The sequence below is a fragment of the Myodes glareolus genome, chromosome 18, assembly GCF_982192425.1.
Source record: "Myodes glareolus chromosome 18, mMyoGla1.1, whole genome shotgun sequence".
NCBI classification, from domain to species: domain Eukaryota; kingdom Metazoa; phylum Chordata; class Mammalia; order Rodentia; family Cricetidae; genus Myodes; species Myodes glareolus.
Window position 1 is genome coordinate 46,480,770 of NC_142043.1, and position 18,155 is coordinate 46,498,924.

General features: G+C 47.5%; 1 long non-coding RNA gene across 1 annotated transcript; it reads right to left on the minus strand.

Moving 5' to 3' along the window:
* Positions 1–16,284: 16,284 nt before the first annotated feature.
* On the minus strand, positions 16,285–18,139 carry LOC148119148 (uncharacterized). Its single transcript, XR_015735408.1, has 2 exons — positions 17,223–18,139; positions 16,285–16,890 (listed from the first exon to the last, which is right to left on the minus strand). It is a non-coding gene; the product is annotated as an uncharacterized LOC148119148 (long non-coding RNA).
* Between the last annotated feature and the right edge of the window lie 16 nt (positions 18,140–18,155).

Genomic DNA, 18,155 nt, shown 5'->3' on the forward strand with positions numbered 1-18,155 from the left:
GGAATGAAGGAAGGCTCTGCCATCGTGAGCTGCAGAGGTATCACAGCCCCTCAGCAGCTGGGCAGGTGGGGAGGGGCTGCAGATGGCGAGGGGCATCCTCGAGTGGTCAGCAGACCAGAGGAAGCTGGAGCCCAGAGGTCTAGCCCACAGGTAGCATCGGCAGCTGCTATTGGGATGGCTGGTGGCTGGGAACTGGGTGGTGTCTCCTTCCTCCAGAGTTGACCCTACCGTCAGTGCAGCTGCCTCAAGCCCCCCTCCCCTGTCCCCAGCACAGGATGGGGTGACCTGACAGTGGTGCTGCAGGGTGGCTGTAGGTTGGGGCACTGTCTTGGGGGTCGGGATGAGGTAAGAGCACATCTGTCCTGCAGGACGCTCATGCCATCACTGACCTCTGACCTCTTCCTGCGTTCTGACAAGTGTGTAGCAGGCCCTGGGAGTGACATGCCTCCCCTAACCATCCTGAGGGTGCTGTTGTCCCCCCACTTTCTGGGCAGGAACACCGAGGCTTGGCTAGGTCCCATATCCCTGCAGGGTGTACAGCAAGGGTTGGATCTGGGATTTGTTTTTTTAGCCTAGGACTCTACTCTGTAGACCAGGCTGGCCTCAGACTCGTAGAGATCTTCCATCATTGCTTCCAGGGATTGAACTCAGGCTGTGGACTTGTGTGGGAAGCATCTTTACCCACAAAGCCATCTCACCGGAACATATTGAGCTAGAACTCACACACCGTCTAAGTCAGACATTTGTCGTTTTCTCGTATATCTGTAGAAAGTTGCGAGGCTGGGCATGGAACCCAGGGCCCAACACAGTACTCTGCCCCTGAGCCACCTGCCAGGTCTCACAGTCAAACCCATGAAGGCCACAGTCCTCTGCCTTTATGTTAAGTGCTTTTGTACAGCTGTGTGGCCCTCACTGTGATCAATATGAGAACTTTTGTATGTATGTATGTATGTATGTATGTATTATTTTGAGACAGGGTTTCTCTGTGTAGCCCTGGTTATCCTGGAACTTGCTCTGTAAACCAGGCTGGCCTTGAACTCACAGAGATCCACCTTGCTTCTGCCTCCTGAGTTCTTGGTTTAAAGGTGTGCTCACCACCATCAGGCTGAGAACTTTCTTTCTTTCTTTCTTTCTTTTTTTAAAGAAAGAAAGAAAGAAAGATCTCATGCTATAGCTTGTGTTGGCTCAGAAACTCACTTTGTAGGCCAGGGTAGCCTTTAGCTCTAGGCAGACCTCTTCAGCCTGCCAAGTCCTGGGACTATAGAACTATGTGTAGGTGTGTGTGTGTGTGTGTGTGTGTGTGTGTGTGTAGACTATAGGTCCTGGTATCACCAGGACCCGCGCCCTCTTTACTGTTATGTTTCAGTCTTTCTATGGAGGCAGATAGTAGGCATCTCGGAAGATGTGAAGTGGTTTTAAACTGTGTTTTTCTGATGACTAATGTTCCTTGCTTACTTTTCTTTCTTTTTTTTTTAAATACTTTTTTTGACAGGGTCTTACTATGTAGCCCAGGCTGACCCTCCTGCCTTAGGCTTTTGTGGGCTGGGAGTATAAATTTTCAGTTTTCCTTTTTTTTAACAATTTTTTTATTTTTAAATGTGAGTATCATTGTTTGTTTAAAAAACATGGCTTAAATTCATGACCTGGGATCGGGAAGTGACCTGGTGGCAGTCTGCTTTCCTGGCATTTGAAAACGCTTGGTTTCATTCCTCTCTCCCAAAACCAAGGAACAAAGTAAGTGCTGGTGTGTGGTGGTATGAATTGTGACCCCAGTACCATGGAGGCAGTGATGGGAGGCTCAGGAGTTCAGGGCTGCTCTCAGCAACATGCCTAGTTCTGGATAGCCTGAGATCCTGTCTCCAACCCGAAAACATGGAAACAAAACAAAACACCTACTATCTGAGACAGGTTTTCCCTTCGACCCCTAAGTCCTGATAGAGCTATTCAGTGTAAATATAATTAAAAGCTTATAAATCTCTTTTTAAAATAATTTGCTTAAATTTATTTTGTATATATGGATGTGAACATGTCAGATCCCTTGGAACTGGAGTTACAGACAGGTGTGAGCTGCCATGCAGGTACTGGGAATTGAACCCGGGTCCTCTGGAAGAGCAGTCAGTGCTCTTAACCTCTGAGTCATCTCTTCGTCCCCCTCCCCCCTTTTTTTTTCTTAAACAAGATCTCTTGTAGTCCAGGCTGGTGTCAAACTTACTCCCAGCCAAGAATAACCTTGCATTTCTACCCTTTCATTTTCACCTCCTCTGGAGTGCTGGAATTATAGGTGCATCCCACCAAGACTGGTTTATGCAGGGCTGGGGTTAAACCCAGGGCTTGGAGCATGCAGGGCAAGTGAACTGCCAACTGAATTACATCGCCAGTCTGTTTGCTTTGTAATGGGGGCCTACTCATTAGCCCAGGCTGGCCTCAAATTTGGTATGTATCCAGAATAATCTTGGACTCTTGGTCCTTCAGTTTCTGCTCCCCAGGTGCTGGGATTATTTGCTTCAGCTAATAGACTTTACTTCCTGGGTGCAGTGGCAGCACAAGCCTGAAATCTCTGCATCCAGAAGGAAGGAGCAGGAGAAGAGAATGGCCAGTTCCGGGTCAGCCTGGTCTACAGAGTTGAGACCCTGTCTCATCACCTCTCCTACTCCACAAGAAATGAAATAAAATAGAATTTGTTCTCTTTCTTTTCTTTTTTAAGACATTTTTTGTTACATTTATTTAGTTTGTGTGTGTGGTGGTGGTGGGAAGAGAACATGTGTGCCACTATGTCATGTGGAGATCAAATTGTGGGAATCAGTTCCCTCTCGCCACCACATGGATTCCAGTATGGAACTTGAATTGTCGGGTGTGGGGACAAGTGTCTTTACCTGTCTCTGCCTGTACTTTGCTGCTGCTGTTTTCTTCTTCTTCTTCTCTTTCTCTTCTCCATTTTGGTTTTTCAAGGCAGGGTTTCGCTATAGCTTTGGAGCCTGTCCTGAAACTAGCTCTTGTAGACCAGGTTGGCCTCAAACTCATGGAGATTCGCCTGCCTCTGCCTCCCAAGAGTTGGGATTAAAGTCGTGCACCACCAATACCAGGCCATATTTTGCTTCTTACAGCAGTGCTTTGGCCTATAGAAGAGTGACTGACGGTGCTAATGGTCCCACTGGTCCCTTCCTGCCCTGCATCCCATTTCGTATTTGGTGTTTGACAACAATGGCTGTTAAGTGACTGCCATTGACATTGGAACCTACTGCTTGTGTTATACCATTAAGGGTTTACAGTAATGGCTGATGTCCCTATCACACCCACATTGCAGTGGTATATAGACTCCTTTCCCAGGCTGGAGTTTCATAGTAGCATGGTTGTGTGTGTGCTTTGTGCTTTTGGGGCACTGGGTTCAATTCCTAGCACCAACCTTCTCCCCAAAACAAAACAAAACAAAACAAAAACTCAATATATTTCTGTTCCTGGCTCAAGGGAGAGCAGGAGCCAACTCTGTGTGTGTGTCCCTGTGTCTGTGTGTATGTGTTGAGAACAGACAACTGTTATGCTCCAGTGGAGCCCCTAAAGAAATCACACATCTCCTGAAGCTCCTTGGCAAAGGATGCAGACAAGTGTCAGGAATATGAGCTTGGCTTCATTTTATTTTTCTCATTTTGGCTGAGAATATAAGAGAACAAATACCCATGTTGTGACTCCTCAGTACTGTTCCCAAGAGGAGGAGATATATCTAATGCAAACATTCTAATGAATATTTACTTCAAACCTTTAACAACCAGTCCTCAGGACACAGGCCATGGTGCTGGAGGAATGGTCTGGAAGACTCCAGCTGGGGCACGTGGCTGACTTAGAAGGATGGGTGATTCGTGGGGGAAGAGCCAGCAAGAGGTGACACTGGGAGCCAGCAGCTATTTACCAGCTGACTCGGGAGAAGTTTCAAAACGACTGGTCCAGCTCCCCGGATAGCAGTTAAATAACAGCCCAGGGTACAGCCTCGTTGCTTCTTCGTGCTGCCTGGATTACAGATAGAACAGCAGGTGGCAAAGCCTTGTTGAGGTGGACAAATCAAGATGGAAGCTTGCCAGGTACGGTGGTGTACGCCTTTAATTCCTGTACGCGGGAGGCAGAGATTGAGTTTGAGGCTAGCCTGGTCTGCACAATGAGCTCCAGGCCAGCTACAGCTCCACAGAGAGACCCTGACTCAGAAAAAAGACAGACGCTTGTTCCAGGTATTCAGGAGATGAAAGCAAATGGATTGCTTGACCTTAGCAGTTTAAGGCTGGCCTGGCCAGTGGGGTTTTGCACCATGTTCCTGTTTGACACTTTTTGGTTGTCGTTTGTTTTATCAGTGTCTCAGGTTTTCTAGAGTGGCCTGGAATTCACTGAGTAGCCAAGGCTGGACCTTTAACTTGGGATCCTCCTCTGGCTTCTACCTCTCAAGTGCTGGAATTGCAGACTTGTACCATCAAACCAGGCACTCCAGGCCAATGTAAATTTGCTACTTAGCCCAGGGTGGCTTTGTTTGTTTTGTTTTTTGGTTTTTTGAGACAGGGTTCTCTGTAGCTTTGGAGCCTGCCCTGGAACTAGCTCTTGTAGACCAGGCTGGCTTTGAACTCACAGAGATCCGTCTGCCTCTGCCTCCCGAGTGCTGGGATTAAAGGCATGTGCCACCACCGCCCTGCCAGGGTAGCTTTGTACCTAGAGCAATCCCTCTGCCTCAGCCTCCCGAGTATGGGGATTATAGGTGTGTATTATGGTGCCTTGTGTCTTCTTTCTCTTAAAAGGTAAACTAATGGAGCCGGGAGACAGTTCACTGGGCAAAGTGCTGGCTGTGCAAACATAAGGACCCGAGTTTGGATCTCTGGCACCCACGTAAAGTAGGGTGTGGCCTGTCTGTAAATCCAGCTCTGATAGACAAGAGATGGGTAGATCCTGGGGTCTTGCTGGCCAGCCAGTCTAGCCAAAGCTGTGAGCTCTGAGCTTCTTATTGAGACATGGTCTCAATAAAGAAATGGGGTGGAGAAGAGATTGGAGAAAGCATCCCATGAAGAGTGGGTGTATTCGCACACATGTGGGTGTGCTTGCTCACATGTGTGCATACACAGGGGTAGATCTATCACACACACCAAACTGATTGATTAAATACGTAACAAGATAATTGGCTTTGGTAATCTGTGGAGAGGAGAAACTATTAGACATTGTGTCTTCTCCAGACAAAAGTTCATATGTCAGTGTCCTCCCCCGACCCTGGCCTGTCGAGGGCAGGATTGTCTGAAAACACTCTCCACCAGGCCTCACCAGGCCACGGAAACTTATCTGTTGGATTAATGGCTGAATGGACTAATCTGTCTTGGAAACAGGCTCCCACACCTTCTGTTTCTGTGGATTCTGTGGCAATGAATCGCCCTTCTGCGGGTACTTTTCTCCTAATTGGTCAAGTAGTCAACCGGTGGTGCTGATAGGCTGGAAATAAAATAACCCCAAGTGCCTTAGAAAAAGGCGGTCAACTGGAAGCAAGCCAAGAAGAATATTCTGAGTCTTTGACTGCAGAGTTGGCCTTTTGAGCTAAGCAAAGTTTCCTGGTTCAAGTGAGGGTAGACGTGTGTGTGTGTGTGTGTGTGTGTGTGTGTGTGTGTGTGTGTAGATCAGGCTGACCTCAAACTTCACAGTGATCCTTCTGCTCCAAGGACAGGGAGGACAGGCCTTCTACACCAGCCCCACTAGAGGGTTACTATCTCGGTCCAGGCAATTTGAATGCAGAATAAGAACAGATAAAATGCCCAATGAGCTGAAATACTAAATGGAAATCTCCAGAAAACCTAAAGATTCAGAACCTGCTTGGTTCCAAAGACATAAAGCTCACACACTTCCAACCCAGGAAGAGAATTTTATCAGTCCACTGCCCAGAGGACTAGGAGAGGTGACACACTGGTGGCCAGAGGCTAGCCAGAAGATGTCTCCATAGGGTGTCACTACCTTGACGATGTTACTATAGCCAAAAGCCTAAAGCCAGACACAGTGATGCATACCTATAATCCCAACATTTTAAGAGGTAGAGGCAGGAAGGGCAGGAAGTTTAAGATTCTCAGATACATAGTAAGTTTGAGCCTGGGACACCCGAGACTCTCTCACAAGACAAAACAAGAACCGGAGGCCTGCAGGTGGCCATCACTGGCAGTGTGCCTAGCATGAACCAGGCTCTAGGTTCTGTCTCCAGTGCCTCATAAACAGGCCATAGTAGTACAATCACAACACAAGGAGTTGGAGACAGGAACATCAGAAGTTCAGGGCCACCCTCAACTGCACAGCTAGTTTAAGGCCAGCCCTAGACACATGGGACCCTGTCTCAAACAAAATGGGGGTGGTGGCAGATGGCTCAGCAGGTAAAGACACTTGCCTTGCGCGTCTGGAGATCTGAGTTCCGTCCACAGGACCCGGGTGAAGGCGAAAGGGAAGAACTGACTCCACAGAGTCAGGACCTGCCTGCCACACTTGCTATCCCTACCCCATAACATACACAATAGTAATAAAATGAAGTTTAAAAAAATCTGGGATCAGTAAGATGGCTCAGCCGGTAAGGCACTGGCTTCCAAGACTTGACTACCTGCGTAGCCGAAGGAGAGAACCAGCTCCCAAAAGTTGTCCTGTGACCTCCTCATGTGCATCCTGACAAGTATACACCCATACCTGTGCACACCTACAACAAACACACCAACAGATGCTGAAACAAAATTTCATGTCTGACACAAACGGGAGACCAATTGCGAGGATCGGCCTGGTCACTTGAACAGAATTATCAGACTGAAAGCTGCCAGAAGCTTACACCAAGGCACAGAGTGTGCTCGGCATAGTGCTCCTGGCACAGAGAGGGGTGTGGTAGCCTCAGACACAGGCCCTGGGGCACCTGTCTCTGATGCCTTCGTGTCTTGGGCACTAAACACAGTGTTCAACCAAGTCACCCTGGACTGTGGAGACATCAGGTTGTATGTAGACTGCAGCTCCAATGATCCTGTTTCTGCCAGCTTGGTCAGCCTCTCTGAGACTCAACTTACCTGTAAAGCAGGAATGATCAAACCTCAGTTCAAAGGTTGGGCATCAGGGGCTCAGAGCACTATGGCAACAGAAAGTCCGTTGCTTTTGTTTGTTTGTTTGTTTGTTTTTTCGTCTGTTTTTTGACTGAACCCTGTGCCATAGGGTTTGAACCCTGTGCCAGACAATAGGCAAGCACTGCCTCCGAGCCACAGCCTTAGATTTCTTTTGCTTTTTATTTTGAAATAGGGTCTCACTAAATTCCTGGACTGGCCTTGAGCTTTCTCTGTCACTCAAAGAGGCTTTGAACTTGTGACCCTCCTGTGTTAACCTCTGATATAGCTAGAATGGTGTTCTGGGGTGTGTGTGTGTGTGTGTGTGTGTGTGTGTGTGTGTGAGAGAGAGAGAGAGAGAGAGAGAGAGAGAGAGAGAGAGAGAGAGAGAGAGATTCACTATATAGCACTGCTGGCTGGCCTGGTGTAGATCTGTAGACCAAGATAGCCTTTAACTCACCGAGATCTGCCTGCCTTGCCTCCTAAGTGCTGGAATTTATGGCTTGTACCATGGCATCCAACTCTTGCTTGCTTATTTTATGTGTTTGCCTGCATGTGTGTTTGCGTATCATGTGCATGCCTGCTACCTGAGAAAGGCAGAAGAGGGTGTTAGATCCCCTGGAAGGCTAGAGTTACAGATGGTTTTGAGCCACCAAATGAGTGCTGGGACTCAAATCTGGGTCCTCTGGAAAAGTAACCAGTGCTTTTACACTCTGAGATGTCTCTCTAGGCCCTTGTTTGTTTCTGTGACAGGGTCTTACGTAGCTCAGACTAGCTTCAAACTTTATAGTACCCAAAGACAACCTTGAGCTCCTGCCTCCACCTCCCCAGTTCTGGAAAGGCCAGTGCCACCATGCCCTATTTTGTGGTGCTGAGGATTGACCCAGGATCTTGTGAATGTTTGGTGCAAACATGGTACCAGTTGGTACCATGAATCAGTTGAACTTCATTTTCAACCTTTGTTTTGTCTTTGTTTTTTTTGTTTTTGTTTTTGTTTTTGTTTTTGTTTTGCTATAGGGTCTTACTTTGTTGCCTAGGCTGATAGGCTGACCTAGAATCTACTATGTAGCTCAGGTTAGCTTTAAACTGGTCTGGAAGCTCTTGCCTCTGATCCTCAAGTACGGGATTGCAAGTGTGAGCCGCCATGCTGGGCTTAGTTGAAAGCTCTCAACGGCTTTATTTTTGACTCTACCTTTGGGCAATACTTTGGCCTTTGGAATGGAATAATTGTCCAAATGGCTGGTTTTGCTGGCAGAGAAGGTCTGACCAAGAAGAAAAAGTGAATAAGTAAACTCAATTATTTTCCTTCTCAAGTGGGGACAAGAAGGTGCTAAAATAAACACAATAGCTGACTGGTGGGGAGGAACTCAGAAGGCCCCGTCCCTCCCTGAGGACGTATAGGCCTTTAATAGTTGTTGGGACAACAAGAGACACTAGTAGGGTGCCCATGCTCCTATAAATAACTCTTGGCCCCTGCTTCTGCAAGTAAACCTGATGAGACACTGGCTCACACACATACACACAAAACCCATGAAATCTGAAGGGAGACTAGATGGAAGGGAGGGCAAGGTGAAGGGAGCACAATGTGATCAAATTCATTATATACATGTAGGAAATTACCCAAAACAGTTTTAAGTTACTATTTTATTTTGCGTTATTATTATTATTATTATTATTTATTATTATTATTATGGTTTTTCGAGACAGGGTTTCTCTGTGGCTTTGGAGCCTGTCCTGGAACTAGCTCTTGTAGACCAAGTTGGCCTCGGACTACAGAGATCCACCTGTCTCTGGCTCCCGAGTGCTGGGATTAAAGGTGTGCACCATCACTGCCCAGTTTATACTGTATTTATTTTTAAGGGATGGGGTCTTGTTATGTTAACTTCCAGGGCTTAAGCAACGCCCCTGCCTCAGCTCCCTGTGTAGCTGGGATCACTGTCCAGTGGGTTACCTCTTTGGAGCAAGGATTAAGGTAGAAGGAAGTTCAGAATCTCACTGACTCAAAGTAGTCTGTATGGGACATGGACCCCTCCCGATTTCTCCTGCTGTCTCAGAAGTTCCAGTCAATAAGATGGTTGGAGTTGATGACAAGGAGCTTCAGCTTGTAATTCCCCAGTGCTGAGGTTTAGGCAAGACAATGGCCTGGTGCATGTTGCAAATTTGATGTTTTTTGAGTTTGTTTATTTTAGACAAGTTCTCATGTAGTTCAGGTTGACATTGAACTCCTGTCTCCATGACTGGAGTGCTAGGATTACAGTTCCATGCTCACACACACACACACACACACACACACACACACACACACCATCAGTTTACCCTTCTGATGGTTCTTTCCTCTGCCTCCTCGACTTCTAAGCACCCGGAAAGTCCTACAATGTAGAGACAGTGTTCATAGACACATTTGGACAGAGCCCTGGTCTCCCATTCCTTCCAGGCTCAAGAACCATTTGGTCTCTTCTCATCAGTGTCTTCCTTCATCTGGTGAGCCCCCCAAAGAGCCAAGTCTCTGAAAGCAAGGGCCTAACTGGAGGAAGAGCAGAAACCCGAGGCTTGAGGTAGCTGGAGCTTCCCATGTTGGAAGCAGGACGCTCGCACAGATGGAGGTACTGAGTGCAATTCTCAGAGCTGTTCTCTGCCTTTATGGGATTGTAATTGGCTAAGTCACCCCCATCTCAGAGGCACGGAGGTCCTCCCAACATGCGCAGGAGGCCTGCACCCCTCTTGAAGGCTGTGCTTGAGCCTGGGTATTATTCCAGCAACGCACACCAGCTTCTTCTGACCTCCCTGACCTGCAGGCGCTCAGGAGTGACTCAGCAGCCCATGCCTGCTTTGTACCGGCTGCTCCTGCACCCCGCCCTGCCTGTAGTTCTTGGATGTTCTCAGGGGAGCAGCAGCAGGTAGACTTGGCAGGCTGACACATGACTCTGGTGCAGAGCAGCATTCTGGATGTACAGGGCCTTAAGGTGCCAAAATGGGACCTGTGCGTCAGGGATGGCTGGAGCTGAGGGCCTGCTGGGTGCTGACTTCCCAGAGTGGTAGGGAAGAGAAACCTTGTGTGACATTTCCACTCTGTCCCTAGTACACGGCTCCCCGTATTCAGTTGGTACCCCCAAACATTTGTTGTTTATTGTAACAACAAAATGTAAATGCTAGTGAGAAGCAGCGTTCACAGGAAACTTTCCTGAAGCACAGAAAAGACTTCCCTGGCTGAGGATGTAGCTCAGTGGTAGAGCACTTGTCCAGCATGAGTGAGGTCCTGAGTTTAAACACTAAGAGGGGGGAAAAGGGCAAGGAGGATTCATGAAAATTCAAAGTCGGCTTGGGTTACATAGCAGGTTTTTTTTTTTGTTTTATCTGAGACAGCATCTGGCTGGCCTGGAATTTACTATATAGACCAGGCTGGCCTAGAACTCACAGAGATCTCCACCTCTGCCTCCTGAGTGCTGGGATTAAAGGTGTGAGCCACCACACCTGGCTACATAGCAGGTTTTAGGCCAGCCAGGGCTACATTGCAGGATCTGTTCCAAGCCTGACCTCTGGGCTGATGATGTAACTCGGTGGGTACAGTGCTTTCTTAGCAGGCTATGTAAGACTTTAGACAATTCTGAAGCCATTTCTGACAATTCCAAACCCTCTCAGCTTCCGTGCCTTAATGCTTCCCCTCCTCCCCTGGGAACCAAGGACCTAACAGCTACACATACACGTACTCCGTTCCTGAACAATTACCCATACACGTATGTTTTGACTCAGTCCCCTGGGAAACGGGGTCAAAATGACCTCTTACCTCATCTGATCTGACAATAGTTCTCCAGCCAATTATTGGTATTAGCCCTTTCCGAATAAGCCAATCATAATGGTCAAGGAACAACCCCTCTTGTTTCTATGGGGCCTTCTCCTTTAAAAGTAGACTGTACCAGCTAGTCGGGGTCTCTCGGCTTCCCGAATGCTGAGGGACCCTGTCATGACAGAATTAATAAAATCCTCATGCTTTTGCATCGGCTGTGGTCTATGAGGTGGTCTCTGGGGGCGACTCCTTCTCGGTTTGGACACTAGAGTCCAACAGCTGGAGTCCCTGGGTTTGATCCCCAGTACTGCACAAACTGGGAATGGTGGAAGCAGAGGACCAAGAGGGCATCCTCACCTGTATAGCAAGTTTGAAGCAAGCCTGGGCTGCATGAGACTCTCACAGAACAAAAAACACTGAACCAAAGCAAAGCAACAAGGACAAGAAAGAGAGGTGACAATATAAAGATTTTTAAAAATCTTTTTTTTTAAAGCCTGGATGAATTGGCTGCTGTTTAATACTGAATCCCTTCCTTCCCATTCAGAACAGTACTAAGACATCTCAAAATGAACATTTGTTCTCCTGTGTCTTTGACCAGAATGACGTCTTGTGACTTTAAGGGAGGATGGGAAATGTAGTTTTACTGTAGATGTTCCTGTGTCAGGTTAAAGGGGTTCTGACGATGGCTGACTATGACTGTGAGGGAGGTTGGGAAATGTAGTTTTACTGTAGATGCTTCTGTACCAGGTTAAAGGACTTCTGACGATGGCTGAGTGTGACTGTGAGGGAGGATGGGAAATGTAGTTTTACTGTCGATGCTCCTGTACCAGGTTAAAGGGGTTCTGGCAGTGGCTGACTGTGACTGTGAGGAAGGATGGGAAATGTAGTTTTACTGTAGATGCTCCTGTACCAGGTTAAAGGGGTTCTGGCAGTGGCTGACTGTGACTGTGAGGAAGGATGGGAAATGTAGTTTTACTGTAGATGCTCCTGTACCAGGTTAAAGGGGTTCTGACGATGGCTGACTGTCAAGTTCAAGGAGTAGAGGTGAACAATAATGGAATAGAGCAGCCACGAAGAGTGCGACAGCTGCTGGTATTGCCATGAGGGATTGTCGATGGACCAGCATTATAGACGAAGATGGATGCAGGCAGAAAAGCCAGACGCTGAAGGCTGTGGGGTGCTTGCCTGATGTTAGGGTGCTTGCCCAGTGCTTAATAGGAAGAGGCGTCCTTGAGATGGCTAAGTCCGTATTTCATGACATCTAAGGTCTCCAGGTCACACAGGAAGGCCAATGCAGCCAAAGAGAGTTAGGCTGGGATCCTAACTGAGGAAGAGAGAGCCTGTTCTTGAGAAACTTCGAGGGGAAGGGTCCTCAGGGATGAGGAGGCTCCAGGTGGCAGTTTGGAAAAGTGGTGTTATGGGCCCAGGGCACATTGCTGTGGCTTGGGGTGTCTGGTGGCAGTAGTGGCAGCCCTCTGGGAATCTGCCATATAAAACCAAAATTTACCCAGGCGGTGGTGGAGCACGCCTGTAATTCCAGCACTCAGGAGACAGAGGCAGAGGAATCTCTGTGAGTTTGAGGCCAGCAAGTTCCAGAGCTGTTCCACAGAGAAACCCTGTCTCAGAAAGAAACAAACAAAACAAAAAACACCGGGAACTCTGTTGCCACTGTGGCTCACGGTTCTTGGGCAAAATATCTTTTCAGTTCCCTGCAAACTTTAGCTTCTAGGAGATGGAGGTAGGGATGTTTTCTTTTTAGACTTGCATTTTCTTATACATGTATTCATCTATTTTTTTTCCCTCTCAATCCCAAGCAATGTGGGCACCTGAATGAGTGGTTTGTGTATGAGCTATTATAGTAAGGTCACTGTACTTACTCTCCGCTTCCAGATCTTGGTTCCTCTCCTCGCTGAACAAACCACACTTTTATGAGCCCGGCATGGTTTCTCACTCACCTGTAGTCCTAACACTTGAAGAACAGAAACAGGAGGATGATAAATTCCGGGCTAGCCTGGTCCACATAAGGAGATCCTATCTCAAACCCACAGCCCAAAATTCCTGTGTTTCACAGAAGACAGTGTAGCATGGTTCCTCGTTGTGAGGCTTCGGGATTGGGGGAGGCCGGTTCCCCTGGGCACCCTGTGAAGCCTGGAGGGCTTGACTCTACCATAGAACTTTGGGGTCCCGCTCTGGCAGCTGTTCTTGGATCCTGATTCCCTTGCGGGCTGGCTGCGCACCAGCCTTGCTGCTTCTGCCTCTCTCTTGAAGTCCGGTTCTGCACATTGTCCTCAGCAGCCCAGTTTCCTTACCAACTCAGTGCCCTTTGGCCATTGGGCTCGTTCCTGGGTCCATGCCTCTCTCATAAGGAACCCTTTGTGAACGTTGCTAATAAATACTTCCCTGGAGGTTCCCAGAACAATATAACCAGGCCCCAAGGGCTTCATAGCTCTTAATGTCTATGTAGAGATCAAGAGGATTCTTTATTTGTTTATTTAACTTACTATTTGGGGGCTTAAATTTTTATTTTTTATTGTTGTGTGTATGCTGTTTGGGAAAAGGTGCATGCCATGGTGTTTGTGGAGGTCAGAGGACAATTTTATGGGTTCGTTTTCACCTTCCATCTTGAACTCTGGTTGGCTATTGTTGGTAAGCAATTACTGACGGAGTCATCTTTCTGGGCCCATCTTTTTAAATTAAAATGCTCATTATGTTCAATATATTTAGCTGGACAGCGGTGGCACACACCTATGATCGCAGTACTTGGGAGGCAGAGACAGGCAGATCTCTGTGAACTTAAGGCCAACCTGGTCTACAAGAGCTAGTTCTAGGACAGCCAGGGCTGTTACACAGAGAAACCCTGTCTTGAAAAACAAAACAAAACATTCAATATATTTAGCTAAAGAGTACATGCATGTGAGTGTTCATACAAATGCAATATTCCTGTGGAAGTCAGAACATAAGAGAATCAGTTTTTTTTTTTTCTTCCACCAAATGGGCCCCGGAAACTGAATTAGGTCCTCAAGCTTGGGGCAAACACACATTAAGCCATTTCAGTGGCCCCCCCGTCCAGAGATACCATCTTTGAACTCCTGATCCTCTTCCTCCACCCCCCAAATTCTGGGCTTAAAGACATGTGTCACCATGCCTGGCTCTAAGAGGGTTTTTATAAATGATTTAGGTACCTGCTGATTTGGCAAAAAAAAAAAAAGTGATAATTCCCTCACTGTGTATACACATGTACACACACACACATCTTTCTTGAGATGGTGTCTCCTCTATCCTAGGCTGGTTTCAAACTTGATGTGTAGCAGAGAATGACCTTGAACAGTCTGAGTCTCTTGCCTATTCAGCAAATCTCCCAGCTCTCTTCAGCTGCTTCACTTCCCCAGTTCGCTCCCCAGGGGAAGTGGGAACTGCTGGCAGGAACTGCAGAAGGGAATCCAGAGGCCTGAGAGCAGACTGCAGGCCGTTCCTCAGTCAGGAGTCCTGTTTGCAGACAAGATTGTCGCCCAAAGTACTGTGATCGCTGATGGCTGTCTTTTTCTCTTCAGGCCTTATTTTACACACTGGTACAATGAAGGAAGGGACTGATAACTTCAAAGGGCCCATGCCAAAAGTGCTAAGAGGCCTCTCCTCAGGTTCCCTGGGTGTGTGTGTGTGTGTGTGTCATTCCGCTCAGCCCCAGGGTCAGTTACCGAAAACTGTGAGTGGGTTTGTTGGGCCATCTAGACTTTCCTTATCTGGGCTGGAATGTGGTGGTGGGGGGGCTGAAATGTGGTGGTGGGGGTCTGGAATGTGGTGGTGGAAGGGAGGGCAGGATAGGGTGGGGCGGCCTCTGCTACTGCAATCCTCAGAGGCTGTCTCCAATTCTGGCTCACTTCCCGTTCCCTTTTCTAGTGGTGGTAACTTCCCTACCTTTTTATGCTTCTGAAAAATTACATTTACTTATTATATTATTTGTGTGTGTATAGGCACACATGTGTCACACGTGTCTGAGGTCAGAGGACAACTTTCAGGAGCTGACTTTCTTCTATCCTGTCGGTCCCAGGGACTGAACTCAGGTTTCCAGGCTTGGCAGCAAGCACCTTTACCCGCTGAGGCTATCTTGCCCGGTCCACCGTTATTTAACAAAATGCTATTAGACTGCACTAATTATAATAATGAGTTTCATGATGACTGACATTTCCATGCTTGTATATGATGCATTTGGCCACATTCACCCCACCTAGTCCCCATCCTGGTGATCTCCTCTTCTATGTAGTCCCCTTCCATGCCTGTGTGTGTGTGTGTGTGGTGTGTATGTGTGACCCACCGAGTTTCACAAGGAACATGGGTGCTTCTATGAAGAAAAGGCTTCTAAACTCCATAAAAAAATATCACTTAAATGCTCGTTCTTTGCAACACCATACTGGTTGCTCCAGAGCCACTGCCGCCTTACAAATGACCACCCAATGTCCCTCCTGTTCTCCTTTTCATAACACACCCATTGCAGGAGTTAATCCTCATGGCCTTAAACCAAATGACATTTGGCAGATGGATGTTACCCACCTACCCTTAGCTGGAAAGCTGAAATACATACATGTTTCAGTAGATACTTGCTCTAAAGTAGTTTTTGCTTTGCTGCATAGTGGAGAGAAAATTAAAAATGTGTAGCCCTTTATTCAGTAGCACCATGAGGCTTATATACCCAATAGTCAAGTGGGCCAACAGTTGGAAACCTTATCCTCTGATCCTCAAGGCCAAGGCGTGAAGCAGAGCTGGTAAACAATTTTGACACAGCCTTTAGTAACTCAAATCAGAAGGAAAGTAAAGATCTCTAGCAGGGAAAGAGCAGCTGGAGGCCAGGACTCCAAATGGTCCCAACAGGTGCTATCTACATGACACCTTACCAGTGACTACACCACCGAAGAAAACATCTCTCCCTCTGCCAGTAGCCACTACTGACCTATAGATCCTCAGGAAGGGATGGGACCCCATGAGTCCTCTCCCTTCTTTGTTTTTTTGACCAAAGGGTCTCCCTCTAGTTCCTACTGACCTTGGATTTACTCATAGCTCAAACTGGCCTGAATTTGTGATGGTCCTCCTATCTCAGGCTGGGGTTACAAGCCTGAAGCACTGTGCTTGGATTCTTCTTTATTGTTTTTTGAAACAGGGTCTTAAAACCTGTAGCCAGGCTGGCCTGGTGCTCTAGATCTTCCTGCCTCGGTCTCCCAAGTGCTGGGATCACAGGCATCATCTACCAGGCCAGCTTGGTGGGGACTTTGTTTTTTTGTTTTTGAGACAGAGACTCACTGTGTAGCCTTGACTAACCTGGGACTTGCTCGGTAGTCCAGGCTCGCTTTGAACACACAGAGATCTATCTGGCTCTCTGTCTTCCAAGGGCTGGGATTAAAGGCCTGTTCTCCCCACCCCAGTCTAATAATAAAAACATTTTTTTCAAATTTATTTGTTTATTATATATACAGTGTTCTGCCTGCATGTATGCCTGCAGGTCAGAAGAGGATACCAGATCTCATTACAAACAGTTGTGAGCCATCCTGTGGTTGCTGGGAATTGAACTCAGGACCTCTGGAAGGGCAGTTAGTGCTCTTAACCTCTGAGCCATCTCTTCAGCCCCTAATAAAAACATTTAAAGATCTATTTCATTTCTAATACCGTGCATGACTACAGGTGTACAAGGGGCATCAGATCTTCTTGGAGTTGGAGTTCAAAGTGGTTGTGACAACCCCCTCACTCCCCACCATGGCCGCTGGGAATTGAATGCCAGTCCTCTGGAAGAGCAAGGGTTCTTAGCAGCTGATTTTTCCCACCACCAACCACTCCAAACCAATTTTTATAATATCATTCTTTTATTTTTTGAGACAGAGTCTTGCTATGTGGCTTAAAGGGCCTGGAAATCCTCCTGCCTCAGTCTCCCCAGTGTAAGGAATACAAGCACAGGGTGCTACACCTGGCATGAATTCTTGCCTTCATCTTCCATCAGTCATGAGTCCCTGTTATGAAGCATTTATTCTTCCTCCAAGCCACACAAATTTCCTGAAAAGAAATTTTATTTTTTTACTGCTTTCTCATTCAGACTTCCATTCCCCCCCTCACCTTCTCTCTCTCTCTCATTCTCTCTCTTTTTGGTTTTCAAGACAGGGTTTCTCTGTAGCTTTGGGAGCCTGTCCTGGAATTAGCTCTTGTAGACCAGGCTGGCCTCAAACTCACAGAGATTCACCTATCTCGGCCTCTCAAGTGTTGGAATTAGAAGTGTGCGCCACCACCGCCTGACTCCCCACCTTCTCTTGACACTGATTCAGAGACCTTGGAGTCTACCTTGCAATCTATCGTCCTTAAATTCACAAATAAAGGCTTCTTTCATTTACCGTTTTGAGTCTGGATTGATGGACAGCTACAGAATGGTGGGTGGTGAATTTGAATCCTGAGTGTAAGGACTTCGGCAAATCAGTAACCTGTTTGTTCTTGATTCTCTCCTATAAAAATGGGAAGGGTCCTAGTAATTGGGGGCTGGAGATGTAGCTCAGTTGGCATAGTTCTTGCTTAGCATGCATGGAGCCCTGGGTTCGATTTGTAGCACCAAATAAAACAACTACAGTGGCATCCGTGATCCTAGCACTCAGGAGGCGGAGGCAGGAGGATCAGGAGTTGGAGGTGACAGATGAGGTTTGAGGTTGGCCTGGCATACATGAATCGTCAGCCATGCAGCCAGTTGTAGGCCTCCTTGGATTACAGGAGACCCGGTCTCAAAAAACCAACAACCACTATACAAGAAAGGAAGGGCTGAGGCATAGGGTCACAGGTTGTCACTGGTTCAGGGCCCTCCTCAGAATAAAACCTAAGGAGTGGGCTAGGGGGCTAGGGGTGGGAAGAATACAGCTCAGAGGTAGAACATCTGGCTAGCAAGTATAAGGCCTTGGGTTCAATACCCGGGACTGCGAACAAAATCAGCTCCCCCCAAACATTGCTCTCTGAGGGGTTGAGGCTGCAGGTTGTGGATTCCAGGTCTGTCTAGACAACACAGTGAAATGGTGGCCAGCAAGGCCATAGTGACACTGGGTCTCAAAATCAAATCGTGTCCTTCAAAGGGGAAATCACAGAGACTTAAAAGATGTTAGCCCTCCCCCCCCCCCCCAGCTGCAGTTCAGCGCTTGGTACTGGCTCGGGGCTGGATTCCTCACTCGGCAAAGAGACACGTTAGTTACCGTAGACCTCCTAATCTTGATTTAGTCACCAGATTTAGCTTTCCTTTTCCCACCTCAACCCTGCCTTGCCAGCCCAGGCCCTCACCAAGCCCTCTC